Source organism: Clavelina lepadiformis, chromosome 3 (genome assembly GCF_947623445.1).
Source record: "Clavelina lepadiformis chromosome 3, kaClaLepa1.1, whole genome shotgun sequence".
Lineage (NCBI taxonomy): Eukaryota > Metazoa > Chordata > Ascidiacea > Aplousobranchia > Clavelinidae > Clavelina > Clavelina lepadiformis.
In genome coordinates, this window is record NC_135242.1 from 72,546 (window position 1) to 87,529 (window position 14,984).

Here is a 14,984-nt window from a genome sequence, read left to right on the forward strand (position 1 = left end):
ACTGCAGACCACGTTATAACATCTTGTCCGACATACCGCCATCCTTGTGGGAACCGTATTCTGACAACAATGGATGAAAACCTGGTCAGCTGGCTAACAAACACCTGCCCTACAATATGAGGTTTTTTGCTCACTCTCACAAGAAACCATCTACTCCAAACGAAGAAGAAGAAAGAAATGATAAAAATGGAGCGTAAAGTTAATTCACAATGGAATACAGGAAAACGTACTGTTCGAAAACGTTATCAACTTTAAGGTGGTGAGTTTAGAACTGAAGAAATTTGCTAAATACCATTGCTAAACTTGCCATTTGCTAAATAGGGTTAACAAATTGCTACTGAGTGTAACCATTTGCTAAATAGAGTTAACATGTGGCTACTGACTTTTACCATTTGCTAAATAGGGTTAACAAATGGCTACTGACGTTAACCATTTGCTAAATAGGGTTAACAAATTGCTATAGACATTAAACATTTGCTAAATAGGGTTAACAAATGGCTACTGAATGTAACCATTTGCTAAATAGGGTTAACAAATGGCTACTGAATGTAACCATTTGCTAAATAGGGTTAACAAATGGCTACTGAGTGTAACCATTTTCTAAATAGGGTTAACAAATGGCTACGGATTGTAACCATTTTCTAAATAGGGTTAACAAATGCCTACTGAGTGTAACCATTTTATAAATAAGGTTAGGGTTAGTTATAATTAGCACGGGTACAAACGTAAATTTTGTAAGTTATAATTCGCACGGGTACAAATATAAACGAAGTAACTATTACCAAATGTATCTCGCATCGTATACGGGTATCAAATTGCCAAAAATTATGGTATCTGGAAAATGGCTACGCATTTTGTAGCCATTTCCAGATTAACTTGCAAATCACTACTCCAAATTAGAAATTTAACTGGGCAACTCGCAAAAGGCTATTGTATTGCACAGCGTTTAACTTTTGCAATTTTAATTTTGTGGATAGTAAAGAAACATATTGCAATAATTTTGATTAAAAAAGTGTTTTAGGTAAAGAACCGCAAGATGAAGCCAGACGAGTCTATTTTTTGAATTTCGATTCATCTGCGTCAAGTGGTGAAAGCGTTTTATTGCAGTAAAATATTGTGTTTGCTGTTTCAAATTTGAGAAAATTAACTTTTTCTCAAACGCGTAAAAACGCTGTGTGTTAGTGATTGTTGGTAGGCCCAACGTCGAATCGTGTAAGATTGTAGTTAGCGCGCCAACCTAGGTCCGACGAAGATTTTTTGTTGCAATTTGATACCCGTATACGTTGCGAGATACATTTGGTAATTGTTACTTCGTGCAATTTCATACCCGTATACGTTGCGAGATACATTTGGTAATTTTTAATTCGTGCAATTTGATACCCGTATAAGTTGCGAGATACATTTGGTAATTGTTACTTCGTGCAATTTGATACCCGTATAAGTTGCGAGATACATTTGGTAATTGTTACTTCGTGCAATTTGATACCCGTATACGTTGCGAGATACATTTGGTAATTTTTACTTCGTGCAATTTAATACCCGTATACGTTGCGAGATACATTTGGTAATTGTTACTTCGTGCAATTTGATACCCGTATAAGTTGCGAGATACATTTGGTAATTGTTACTTCGTGCAATTTGATACCCGTATAAGTTGCGAGATACATTTGGTAATTTTTACTTCGTGCAATTTAATACCCGTATACGTTGCGAGATACATTTGGTAATTGTTACTTCGTGCATATTTGTACCCGTGCAAATTATAACTTACAAAACTTACGTTTGTACCCGTGCGAATTATAACTTACAAAAATTACGAACGCAATGCGAATGAAATGAATTGGCAAATCTGGCAAAGTGACTCCATTTAAATGAGGGGTTAGGGTTAGGGGTAAAAACGCCCTTAAAATTGAGACTTAGTATCGCAGGAAATGGTGTCTCGACAAGTTCTCTATGGTGGAATTGTTCTCTACCAAATAAATTAAATACAATACCGGTTTCCAAATCTTCAGGGTAAGGACTTAATGACCGGTCGCATCTGGCAAAATGACTCCATTTAAATGAGGGGTTAGGGTTAAGGGTGAAATCAATTTAAAAAATGAGGGTTATTATCGTAGGAAATGTTGTCTGGACAAGTTCTCTATGGTGGAATTGTACTCTACGATATAAAATAAATACATTACCAGTTTCCAAATCTTCGGGGTTAGGCTTTAATGACCGGTCGCATCTGACAAAATGACTCCATTTAATTGAGGGGTTAGGGTTAGGGGTGAAATCGCTTTTAAAATTGAGGGTTAGCATCGTAGGAAATGGTGTCTGGACAAGTTCTCTATGGTGTAATTGTTCTCTACCCAATAAATTAAATACAATACCGGTCTCCAAATATTTAGGGTTAGGACTTAATGACCGGTCGCATCTGGCAAAATGACTCCATTTAATTGAGGGGTTAGGGTTAGAGGTGAAATCGCTTTTAAAATTGAGGGTTAGCATCGTAGGAAATGGTGTCTGGACAAGTTTTCTATGTTGGAATTGTTCTCTACCAAATAAATTAAATACAATACCGGTTTCCAAATCTTCAGGGTAAGGACTTAATGACCGGTCGCATCTGGAAAAATGACTCCATTTAAATGAGGGGTTAGGGTTATGGGTGAAATTGTTTTTAAATTTAGGGTTAGCATCGTAGGAAATGGTGTCTGGACAAGTTCTCTATGGTGGAATTGTTCTTTACCAAATAAATTAAATACAATACCGGTTTCCAAATCTTCAGGGTAAGGACTTATTGACCGGTCGCATCTGGCAAAATGACTCCATTTAATTGAGGGGTTAGGGTTAGGGGTGAAATTGCTTTTAAAATTTAGGGTTAGCATCGTAGGAAATGGTGTCTGGACAAGTTCACTATGTTGGAATTGTTCTCTACCAAATAAATTAAATACAATACTGGTTTCCAAATATTTAGGGTTAGGACTTAATGACCGGTCGCATCTAGCAAAATGACTCCATTTAATTGAGGGGTTAGGGTTAGGGGTGAAAGCGCGCCTTAAACTTAAGGTTTAGCACCGTAGGAATGCGCGTATGGAAAAGTTGTTCATCGTGGAGCTGTTCTCTACGATCTAAAATAAATGCAATAACGGTTTCTAAAATTATATTGTTAGAACCTAATGTCCGTTTGCATCTGGCAAAGTGACTCCATTTAAATGAGGGGTTAGGGTTAGGGGTGAAAACGCCCTTAAAATTGAGACTTAGTATCGCAGGAAATGGTGTCTCGACAAAATCTCTATGGTGGAATTGTTCTCTACCAAATAAATTAAATACAATACCGGTTTCCAAATCTTCAGGGTAAGGACTTAATGACCGGTCGCATCTGGCAAAATGACTCCATTTAAATGAGGGGTTAGGGTTAAGGGTGAAATCAATTTAAAAAATGAGGGTTAGTATCGTAGGAAATGTTCTCTGGACAAGTTCTCTATGGTGGAATTGTACTCTACGATATAAAATAAATACATTACCAGTTTCCAAATCTTAGGGGTTAGGCTTTAATGACCGGTCGCATCTGACAAAATGACTCCATTTAATTGAGGGGTTAGGGTTAGGGGTGAAATCGTATTTAAAATTGAGGGTTAGCATCGTAGGAAATGGTGTCTGGACAAGTTCTCAATGTTGGAATTGTTCTCTACCAAATAAATTAAATACAATACCGGTTTCCAAATCTTCAGGGTAAGGACTTAATGACCGGTCGCATCTGGCAAAATGACTCCATTTAATTGATGGGTTAGGGTTAGGGGTGAAATCGATTTTAAAAATGAGGGTTAGTATCGTAGGAAATGTTGTCTGGACAAGTTCTCTATGGTGGAGTTGTTATCTACTATTTAAATTAAATACAATACCGGTTTCCAAATCTTCAGGGTTAGGACTTAATGACCGGTCGCATCTGGCAAAATGACTCCATTTAATTGAGGGGTTAGGGTTAGGGGTGAAAGCGCCCTTAAAATTGAGGGTTAGCATCGTAGGAAATGGTGTCTGGACAAGTTCTCTATGGTGGAGTTGTTATCTACTATTTAAATTAAATACAATACCGGTTTCCAAATCTTCAGGGTTAGGACTTAATGACCGGTCGCATCTGGCAAAATGACTCCATTTAATTGAGGGGTTAGGGTTAGGGGTGAAACGTCAGCCTTCCAATAAAATTCAACAAATTTTCTGCTCCACCACCCCATCCCTGGTGGTTTAACGTAGCCATTTGACAATTAGGTATTAATTTGTTAATTCTCACTGACAATATTGCATAACTTACAAATGTCTACGAAGTTACTAATTGTAAAATGTATCTGACAATGTGCACGGGTAAACATTTGTCAAAAGATATGGTCTCTGGCAAATTGCTACGAATTTTGCAGCCAATTGTAAAATACAAGTAGCCATTTGACAAACCCTAATTATCAAATGACTACACAAGCTTAGAAATTTGGCTGGGCAATTCACAAATGGCTACATAATTGAAAAAGTGCTACCGTAGCAGATTGTCATTTGTCAAAAGGTATGGTCTTTAACAAATGGCTACGAATTTTGTAGCCAATTGTGAAATACAAGTAACTATTTGGCAAACCCTAAATGTCAAATGACTACACAATCTTAAAAAATTGGCTGGGCAATTAAAAAATGGCTACAGAATTGACAAAGTGGTACCGTAGCAGTTTGTCATTTGTCAAAAGGTGTGGTCTTTAACAAATTGCTACGAATTTTGTAGCCAATTGTGAAATACAAGTAGCCATTTGAAAAGCCCTAATTATCAAATGACTGCACAAGCTTAGAAATTTGGCTGGGCAATTCACAAATGGCAAAATGACTCCATTTAATTGAGAGGTTAGGGTTAGGGGTGAAAGTGCTTCGAAATTGAGAGTTAGTATCGTAGGAGATGGTGTCTGGACAAGTTCTCTATGGTGGAATTGTACTCTACCAAATAAATTAAATACAATACCGGTTTCCAAATATTTAGGGTTAGGACTTAATGACCGGTCGCATCTGAAAAAATGACTCGATTTAATTGAGGGGTTAGGGTTAAGGGTGAAAGCGCCCTTAAAAATGAGGGTTAGCATCGTAGGAAATGGTGTCTGGAAAAGTTCTCTATGGTGGAATTGTTCTTTACCATATAAATTAAATACAATACCGCTTTCCAAATCTTCAGGGTAAGGACTTAATGACCGGTCGCATCTGGCAAAATGACTCCATTTAAATGAGGGGTTAGGGTTATGGGTGAAATTGCTTTTAAAATTTAGGGTTAGCATCGTAAGAAATGGTGTCTGGACAAGTTCTCTATGGTGGAATTGTTCTTTACCAAATAAATTAAATACAATACCGGTTTCCAAATCTTCAGGGTAAGGACTTAATGACGGGTCGCATCTGGCAAAATGACTCCATTTAAATGAGGGGTTAGGGTTATGGGTGAAATTGCTTTTAAAATTTAGGGTTAGCATCGTAGGAAATGGTGTCTGGACAAGTTCTCTATGTTGGAATTGTTCTCTACCAAATAAATTAAATACAATACTGGTTTCCAAATATTTTGGGTTAAGACTTAATGACCGGTCGCATCTAGCAAAATGACTCCATTTAATTGATGGGTGAGGGTTAGGGGTGAAAGCGCGCCTTAAACTTAAGGTTTAGCACCGTAGGAATGCGCGTATGGAAAAGTTGTTCATCGTGGAGCTGTTCTCAACGATCTAATATAAATGCAATAACGGTTTCTAAAATTATATTGTTAGAACCTAATGTCCGTTTGCATCTGGCAAAATGACTCCATTTAAATGAGGGGTTAGGGTTAGGGGTGAAAACGCCCTTAAAATTGAGACTTAGTATCGCAGGAAATGGTGTCTGGACAAGTTCTCTATGGTGGAATTGTTCTCTACCAAATAAATTAAATACAATACCGGTTTCCAAATCTTCAGGGTAAGGACTTAATGACCGGTCGCATCGGGCAAAATGACTCCATTTAAATGAGGGGTTAGGGTTAGGGGTGAAATCAATTTTAAAAATGAGGGTTAGTATCGTAGGAAATGTTGTCTGGACAAGTTCTCTATGGTGGAATTGTACTCTACGATATAATATAAATACAATACCAGTTTCCAAATCTTCGGGGTTAGGCGTTAATGACCGGTCGCATTTGGCAAAATGACTCCATTTAATTGAGGGGTTAGGGTTATGGGTGAAATTGCTTTTAAAATTTAGGGTTAGCATCGTAAGAAATGGTGTCTGGACAAGTTCTCTATGGTGGAATTGTTCTTTACCAAATAAATTAAATACAATACCGGTTTCCAAATCTTCAGGGTAATGACTTAATGACCGGTCGCATCTGGCAAAATGACTCCATTTAAATGAAGGGTTAGGGTTAGGGGTGAAATCGATTTTAAAAATGAGGGTTAGTATCGTAGGAAATGTTGTCTGGACAAGTTCTCTATGGTGGAATTGTACTCTACGATATAATATAAATACAATACCGGTTTCCAAATCTTCGGTGTTTGGACTTAATGACCGGTCGCATCTGGCAAAATGACTCCATTTAATTGAGGGGTTAGGGTTAGGGGTGAAGGCGCCCTTAAAATTGAGGGTTAGCATCGTAGGAAATGGTGTCTGGACAAGTTCTCTATGGTGGAATTTTTCTCTACCCAATAAATTAAATAAAATACTGGTTTCCAAATATTTAGGGTTAAGACTTAATGACCGGGCGCATCTGGCAAAATGACTCCATTTAATTGATGGGTGAGGGTTAGAGGTGAAAGCGCGCCTTAAACTTGAGGTTTAGCACCGTAGGAATGCGCGTATGGAAAAGTTGTTCATCGTGGAGCTGTTCTCTACGATCTAAAATAAATGCAATAACGGTTTCTAAAATTATATTGTTAGAACCTAATGTCCGTTTGCATCAGGCAAAATGACTCCATTTAAATGAGGGGTTAGGGTTAGGGGTGAAAACGCGCCTTAAAATTGAGGCTTAGTTTCGTAAGAAATGGTGTCTGAACAAGTTCACTATGGTGGAATTGTTCTCTACCAAATAAATTAAATACAATACCGGTTTCAAATATTCAGGGTTAGGACTTAATGACCGGTCGAATCTGGCAAAATGACTCCATTTAATTGAGGGGTTAGGGTTGGGGGGGAAATCGCTTTTAAAGTTGAGGGTTAGCATCGTAGGAAATGGTGTCTGGACAAGTTCTCTATGGTGGAATTGTTCTCTACCAAATAAATTAAATACAATACCGGTTTCCAAATATTTAGGGTTAGGATTTAATGACCGGTCGCATCTGGCAAAATGACTTAATTTAATTGAGGGGTTAAGGTTAGGGGAGAAATCGATTTTAAAAATGAGGGTTAGAAGCGTAGGAAATGGTGGCTGGACAAGTTCTCCATGGTGGAATTGTACTCTACGATATAATATAAATACAATACCGGTTTCCGAATCTTCGGGGTAGAACTTAATGACCGGTTGCATCTGGAAAAATGTCTCCATTTAATTGATGGGTGAGGGTTAGGGGTGAAAGCGCGCCTTAAACTTGAGGTTTGGCATTGTAGGAATGCGCGTATGGAAAAGTTTTTTATCGTGGAGCTGTTCCCTACAATCTAAAAGAAATGCAATAACGGTTTCTAAAATTATATTGTTAGAACCTAATATCCGTTTGCATCTGGCAAAATGACTCCATTTAATTCAGGGGTTAGGGTTAAGGGTGAAACGTCAGCCTTCCAATAAAATTCAACAAATTTTCTGCTCCACCACCCCATCCCTGGTGGTTTAACGTAGCCATTTGACAATTACGTAGTAATTTGTTAATTCTCACTGACAAAAAATTGCATAACTTACAAATGTCTACGAAGTTACTAATTGTAAAATGTAACTGACAATGTGCACGGGTAACCATTTGTCAAAACGTATGGTCTCTGGCAAATTGCTACGAATTTTGCAGCCAATTGTAAAATACAAGTAGCTATTTGGCAGACCCTAATTATCAAATGACTACACAAGTTTAGAAATTTGGCTGGGCAATTCACAAATGGCTACATAATTGACAAAGTGCTACCGTAGCAGATTGTCATTTGTCAAAAGGTATGGTCTCTAACAAATGGCTACGAATTTTGTAGCCAAATGTGAAATACAAGTAACTATTTGGCAAACCCAAATTATCAAATGACTACACAATCTTAGAAACTTGGCTGGGCAATTAAAAAATGGCTACAGAATTGACAAAGTGGTACCGTAGCAGTTTGTCATTTGTCAAAAGGTGTGGTCTTTAACAAATTGCTACGAATTTTGTAGCCAATTGTGAAATACAAGTAGCCATTTGACAAACCCTAATTATCAAATGACTGCACAAGCTTAGAAATTTGGCTGGGCAATTCACAAATGGCAAAATGACTCCATTTAATTGAGAGGTTAGCGTTAGAGGTGAAAGTGCTTCGAAATTGAGAGTTAGTATCGTAGGAGATGGTGTCTGGACAAGTTCTCTATGGTGTAATTGTTCTCTACCAAATAAACTAAATACAATACCGGTTTCCAAATATTTAGGGTTTGGACTTAATGACCGGTCGCATCTGGAAAAATGACTCCATTTAATTGATGGGTGAGGGTTAGGGGTGAAATCGATTTTTAAAATGACGGTTAGAAACGTAGGAGATGGTGTATGGACAAGTTCTCCATGGTGGAATTGTACTCTACGATATAATATAAATACAATACCGGTTTCCGAAAATTCAGGAGTAGAACTTAATGACCGGTCGCATTTGGCAAAATGACTCCATTTAATTGATGGGTGAGGGTTAGGGGTGAAGGCGCCCTTAAAATTGAGGGTTAGCATCGTAGGAAATGGTGTCTGGACAAGTTCTCAATGGTGAAATTTTTCTCTACCATATAAATTAAATACAATACCGGTTTCCAAATATTCAGGGTTAGGACTTAATGACCGGTCGCATCTGGCAAAATGACTCCATTTAATTGAGGGGTTAGGGTTAGAGGTGAAATCGCTTTTAAAATTGAGGGTTAGCATCGTAGGAAATGGTGTCTGGACAAGTTCTCTATGGTGGAATTGTTCTCTACCAAATAAATTAAATACAATACCGGTTTCCAAATCTTCAGCGTAAGGACTTAATGACCGGTCGCATCTGGCAAAATGACTCCATTTAAATGAGGGGTTAGGGTTAGGGGTGAAATCGATTTTTAAAATGAGGGTTAGTATGGTAGGAAATGTTGTCTGGACAAGTTCTCTATGGTGGAATTGTACTCTACGATATAATATAAATACAATACCAGTTTTCAAATCTTCGGGGTTAGGACTTAATGACCGGTCGCATCTGGCAAAATGATACCATTTAATTGAGGGGTTAGTGTTAGGGGTAAAATTGCCTTAAAAATGAGGGTTAGCATCGTAGGAAAAGGTGTCTGGACAAGTTCTCTATGGTGGAATTGTTCTCTACCATATAAATTAAATAAAATACCGGTTTCCAAATATTCAAGGTTAGGACATAATGACCGGTCGCATCTGGCAAAATGACTCCATTTAATTGAGGGGTTAGGGTTAGGGGTGAAATCGCTTTTAAAATTGAGATTTAGCATCGTAGGAAATAGTGTCTGGACAAGTTCTCCATGGTGGAATTGTTCTCTACCCAATAAATTAAATACAATACTGGTTTCCAAATATTTAAGGTTAGGACTTAATGACCGGTCGCATGTAGCAAAATGACTCCATTTAATTGATGGGTGAGGGTTAGGGGTTAAAGCGCGCTATAAACTTAAGGTTTAGCACCGTAGGAATGCGCGTATGGAAAAGTTGTTCATCGTGGAGCTGTTCTCTACGATCTAAAATAAATGCAATAACGGTTTCTAAAATTATATTGTTAGAACCTAATGTCCGTTTGCATCTAGCAAAATGACTCCATTTAAATGAGGGGTTAGGGTTAGGGGTGAATACGCCCTTAAAATTGAGACTTAGTATCGCAGGAAATGGTGTCTCGAGAAGTTCTCTATGGTGGAATTGTTCTCTACCAAATAAAATAAATACAATACCGGTTTCCAAATCTTCAGGGTAAGGACTTAATGACCGGTCGCATCTGGCAAAATGACTCCATTTAAATGAGGGGTTAGGGTTAGGGGTGAAATCAATTTTTAAAATGAGGGTTAGTATCGTAGGAAATGTTGTCTGGACAAGTTCTCTATGTTGGAATTGTTCTCTACCAAATAAATTAAATACAATACCGGTTTCCAAATCTTCAGGGTAAAGACTAAATGACCGGTCGCATCTGGCAAAATGACTCCATTTAATTGAGGGGTTTGGGTTAGGGGTGAAAGCGCCCTTAATATTGAGGGTTAGCATCGTAGGAAATGGTGTTTGGACAAGTTCTCTATGGTGGAATTGTTCTCTACCATATAAATTAAATACAATACCGGTTTCCAAATATTCAGGGTTAGGACTTAATGACCGGTCGCATCTGGCAAAATGACTCCATTTAAATGATGGGTTAAGGTTAGGAGTGAAATCGCTTTTAAATTTGATGGTTAGCATCGTAGGAAATGGTGTCTGGACAAGTTCTCTATGGTGGATTTGTTCTCTACCCAATAAATTAAATACAATACTGGTTTCCAAATATTTAGGGTTAGGACTAAATGACCGGTCGCATCTGGCAAAATGACTCCATTAAAATTGATGGGTGAGGGTTAGGGGTGAAAGCGCGCCTTAAACTTGAGGTTTAGCACCGTAGGAATGCGCGTATGGAAAAGTTGTTCATCGTGGAGCTGTTCTCTACGATCTAAAATAAATGCAATAACGGTTTCTAAAATTATATTGTTAGAACCTAATGTCCGTTTGCATCTGGCAAAATGACTTCATTTAATTGAGGGGTTAGGGTTAGGGGTGAAATCGCTTTTAAAATTTGAGGGTTAGCATCGTAGGAAATGGTGTCTGGACAAGTTCTCTATGGTGGAATTGTTCTCTACCAAATAAATTAAATACAATACCGATTTCCAAAGCTTCAGGGTAAGGACTCAATGACCGGTCGCATCAGGCAAAATGACTCCATTTAAATGAGAGGTTTGGGTTAGGGGTGAAAACGCCCTTAAAATTGAGTTAACCCTTCAATTAAAAGGAGTCATTTTGCCAGATGCGACCGGACATTAGGATCTAACCCTACAAATTTTGATACCGATATTGTATTTATTTTAGATCGTAAAGAACAGCTCCACGATGAACAACTTTTCCATACACTCTTTCCTACGATGCAAAACCTCAACTTTAATGCGCGCTTTTACCCTAACCCTAAACCCTCTATTAGATAGGGTCATTTTGCCAGATGCCGCTTGTCAATAAGTCCTAACCCTGAAGATTTAGAAACCGGTATTGTATTTAATTTATTTGGTAGAGAACAATTCCACCATACAGAACTTGTCCAGACACCATTTCCTACGATGCTAACCCTCAATTTTAAAAGCGATTTCACCCCTAACCCTTCAATTAAATGGGGTCGTTTTGCCAGATGCGACCGGACATTAGGTTCTAACGCTACAAATTTAGAAACCGTTGTTGTATTTATTTTAGATCGTAAAGAACAGCTCCACGATGAACAACTTTTCCATACGTTCCTTCCTACGATGCAAAACCTCAACTTTAATGCGCTCTTTCACCCTAACCCTAACCCTTCAATTAAATGGAGTCATTTTGCCAGATGCGACCGGACATTAGGTTCTAACCCTACAAATTTAGAAACCGGTATTTTATTTAATTTATTTGGTAGAGAACAATTCCACCATACAGAACTTGTCCAGACACCATTTCCTATGATGCTAACTCTCAATTTTTAAAATCGATTTCACTCCTAACCCTAACCACTCAATCAAAAGGAGTCATTTTGCCAGATGCGACCGGTCATTAGGTCCTAACCCTACAAATTTAGATACCGGTATTGTTTTTATTTTAAATCGTAAAGAACAGCTCCACGATGAACAACTTTTCCATACGCTCCTTCCTACGATGCAAAACCTCAACTTTAATTCGCGCTTTCACCCTAACCCCTCTATGAAATGGAGTCATTTTTCCAGATGCCGCTGGTCAATAAGTCCTATACACATCTTATCTGTAGTAGTTGTCTTACTATAACCATTTGTAGCAGTTTTATATCATTTTCACTGTTGCTTGCATGCTTAGTATTATCTTTCCAGTTTGGTACTATTGATTCATATTACTTGCCATAGATTTTCTGAATGACTGCCAATTTTAATACTGTGCCTCATTGCTAGGTTCTTTCCCAGGTGAGGTTGCAAAAAGGTTTTTATATATAAATCACCAAAAATAAACTAGGTGTTGCAGTTTTATTTGTAAATGATTTAACAGTAACCACAAATGTTAGTTTATTTTTGATATATAAGACTGATACAAAATTTTTCTTGGAAAACTGCAAAACAGATAAAACCAACAATTTTTACAAAAACAAGAGTTCTACTATGGAAAGGAAATGGTTAACTCTGGGGTATGTTGCGCGTTTGCTGGACGAAGAAGATCTAGAGTCGACTGATGATGAATATTTGTCTTCTGATGATGGAGAGGTTGATCACATCAGCGACTATGCTTCCTCAGCTACTTCAGTCGAAAGTGATAGTGAAGATGTTTCGTTGACAGCTGCCACAAGTTCTTTTCTCTCTCGAAACAAATCCGTATGCTGGTCTTCCAGTCCTGTAGGACATTCAGTTGGCAGAGCTCCTGCTCGCAACATCATCCATGCAACACCAGGCCCATCACGGTTTGCCAACAGGCAAGGTGGTTCCGTTGTGGACTCATTTATGCTGTTTCTACGTCAACCACTCATAGAAACAATTCGTAAATGGACCAATGCAGAAGGAGAAGTTGTATACAACAGGAAATGGAAACATCTGGAAGCTGAAGAGTTCAAGAGTTTCATTGGCGTGGTAATACTTATTGGAGTTTATAAGTCAGGAAATGAAAATGCAACCCATCTTTGGAGTAAAGATGATGGCAGACCAGTTTTCAACAAAATCATGAGTCGTGGAAGGTTTCAGCAAATACTGAGAGTGCTTAGGTTTGATGATGCACAAAGAAGAAGAAGAAATAGGTCTTTGGACAAACTTCAACCAATCAGAGAAATTTTTGACACTTGGAATTCATACTTACGAGATGCGTATATCCCTGGGGCTTGCATGACGGTGGATGAGCAGCTCTTATGCTTCAGAGGCCGACGCCCTTTCCGGCAGTATACACCCTCTAAACCAGGTAAATACGGTATCAAAATTTGGAAAATCTGTGATTCGAATACTTATTATGCTTGGAAAATGCAAGTATACTTGGGAAAAAATGATAACGCTTCCCGAGAAGTCAATCAAGGCACAAGAGTTGTTCTCGACATGACAAAGGAGATTGAAAAATCTGGACGAAATGTTACGTGCGACAACTTTTTCACCAGTCTTTCACTGGCACGAACACTTTTGGACAAAAAACTAACCATCGTTGGAACGCTAAGAAGAAACAAACCAGAACTTCCGCCTCAATTCACAGTGGCAAAAGGTAGGGAGACCAAATCAACATTATTTGGGTTTCAAGATGATGCCATGATAGCTTCGTATTGCCCCAAGAAGAACTGTGTTGTGCCGATGCGGTCAACTGTGCATTCCCAGCCAGATGTTGATGCAAGTTCTTCAGACAGAAAGCCGGAAGCTATATTGTACTATAACTCCACCAAAGGAGGTGTCGATACCTTGGACCGGATGGTGAGAAAGTACACCTGCAAGAGGATGACAAGAAGATGGCCTGTTGCACTCTTCTACAATATGATCGACGTCAGTGCTGTAAATGCCTTTATTGTATGACTGGAGTTGAATGGTGAAAGCCCAAGCATCATTGTGAAGAAAAGACGAAATTTCCTTCTAGAACTGGGTAAAGAGCTTGCTGGCGTGAACACCCAACCTGACCCCTCTCAAAGGGTTTCAGTTTCTTCTGCATCAGCACAAAAAAGAAGAAACAAAGATGATCTTGACAATCCTCCAAAGCTGAAACGACAGCGCTGTAGCCTTTGTGACAGAAAAAAGGACAAGAAGACTAGTTTGGTTTGCTATATGTGCAAGAAGCACTTTTGCTCGAGACATTCCAAGACAATTTGTGGTCCATGTTGCTAGTGCTGTTGCATTGAACATTGCTATCTTGCAAGTGTTATTTGTTACTTAGCTTTTGGTGTTAATTGTTAATTTTTTTCATTCTTTTACTGATGTTCGTTTATTCTAAAGCTTTAGCATCTTTCGTTTGAATGTGTGATTGTATTATTTGCAAGAAGTACTTCAAAATGATTTTAGTTCACAAGTAATCTAAAACTTCATAAAGTATTTAACTGATCAAGCACGTAAAGTATATGCTAAAGCTTATACCAAAATTAATAAAACGACAGTTTAAAGTACTACTTTGCTATCCTGCATGAAATGCAGACATTTAGGTTATAGAACTACAGCAAAATAAAAAAAATACAGCATGGGGTCAAATTGACCCCATTGGTTCACAACGTTAGTTTTTTTCGTGGTAGACGGAGGGTTAAGCCGTACACACTTCATTACCTCTTAGACTTTGTTTTTTGAATGTACACGAACCTGTCATCGCCTGTGATCATTTGTAAGATGTTTCTTCTTCATTTACTCATATGTAGCTTATTAACCATTGTAGTGTGATCGTGTTCTGATCTTAAGTGTTGTGAAGACTTGATGTTCATGTCAGTTACCTCTTTCTTTGTACCAGTTATACCTTGCGTGCTGCCGTCGAATTTGTCCGTTTTTTATATGAGAATAACTTCATTCCACTGCGTTATTCTGGAGCCGGTATGTAACGTCCAAATTAGCAGTATTGTATATTCAAATTATATGATTTGTGATAATGATTTATATGAACCAATTGCGTTCTAGCCTCGTGTCTTTGTCTTGAATTCGTTTCATTAGAGCCGATGAGCTGTGACCTATTTAGGATGTA